Genomic DNA, 1794 nt, shown 5'->3' on the forward strand with positions numbered 1-1794 from the left:
GCAGGCGCCGGCTTTGCAGAAAGGGATGCCACAAAAGCCATGAGGGTAACAGACAACGCCTTCTCACTATAGGCAGAGGCAGTTGCAATTATGGGAGCCCTAGGTCACGCGTCCCTGAGGGAAGGACATGTGGTCATACATAGACTCCAGGGCAGCCATCAACTGTCTTCAGCAGTGCTCACCCAAAGACAACATCTACCTTCTGACTACTATCCTCACAATGGGACAGAGGATTCTTGCTCAGGGTAGAAGAATAATTATAAACTGGGCCCCCAGCCACATTGGCTTCAGAGGGAATGAGCTTGCTGACAGACTAGCCGACATTGGATCATAGAGACAATAGACCGTGAATAGAGGTGTTGCATGCATTGTGGCGAGCCGAACGCCACACTCGTACATTACTTAGATAATTGTGAGATACACAATTCCTGAGACAGGATCCGCCGACAACAGCTTGCCGTGGTGGTAAAGAAATTATGCGGTATGCTTACACCATGGCGGCAGGAACGCCTGTGGCAATCCCTCTGCCACAGTAAGCACCGAGTGTCAAAGAACAAATGAGACAGCCATAAAAAGCTTCGCCTGGGCCATATATGGAAGGCCTGGGTGAAGCTAGAACTTCGCAGCTCTCTCAAGCTCAAGCAAGCCTGTCCGCGACGCGCCGGAAGAGCTGCACGACCAGGGCGCGCCTGTGGAGCTGCCTGCCCAGGACGCGTGGAGGAGCTGCTGCCCAGGACGCGCCGGAGGAGCTGCCTGCCAGGGAGATGCCCGAGGAGCTGCCTGCCGAGTACATGTCGGAGGGCTGCCTGCCGAGGACGCGCCGGAGGAGCCGCCGGAGGAGCTGCATGCCGAGGACTTGCCGGAGGAGATGCCTGCCGAGGACGCGCCGGAGGAGCGCCGGAGGAGCTGCCTGCCAAGGACAAGCCGGAGGAGCTGCCTGCCGAAGGCGCACCGGGGGAGCTGCCTACTGAAGGCGCACCGGAGAAGCAACTGGTGGGTGCGGGATGTGCAACCCAAAGGACCAGTTGGCATGGGATGCCGCCCAAGGATCAGGTGGGCATCGGACTGTCAGAGGAGTTGCCTGCCCAGGACGCGCAGGAGGAAGTGCCTGCCGAGGACATGCCGGAAGATATGCTGTCCGGAGACATGCCGGAGGAGCTAATAAGGACAATAACAGTAATGATAAAAACAACAATAATAATGATAATAATAATATGATAATAATATTACTAATATAATAATAATTAGAACAATAATGATGATGTTATGATGATAATGATAATGATGATGATGATGATGATGATGATGATGATGATGATAACAATAATAATAATAACAATAACAACAATAATGATAATAAATATAATGATAATAGTAATAAAATGACGTTAATGAAATAGAAATAATATCGATAAAAAAGAATAATGATCGTAGTACTGATAATAATGATAATGATAATAATAATAATAATAATAATAATTAAAATAATAATAATAATAATAATAATAATAATAATAATAATATATTTATGATAATGATAATAATAATGGTAATAATATTGATGGTAATAACAACAGAAATAACGATAATAATGATAAAACAATACTGTGTTGGCAAAATGATGATAGTAATAATAATGAAAGACCGGAATATCGGTGACCTTGACTATGCCGAGGAAACCTTTTCTTTCTGTCATGTGGCCGTTCATTTATAAAAAAAATTCTTTTAAATGAAATGTGGGAATAATGATTAATCAATTGAAAGCTGACTGTAGTAAAACAGATTAAATTTTGT

Source organism: Penaeus monodon, chromosome 6 (assembly GCF_015228065.2).
Source record: "Penaeus monodon isolate SGIC_2016 chromosome 6, NSTDA_Pmon_1, whole genome shotgun sequence".
NCBI classification, from domain to species: domain Eukaryota; kingdom Metazoa; phylum Arthropoda; class Malacostraca; order Decapoda; family Penaeidae; genus Penaeus; species Penaeus monodon.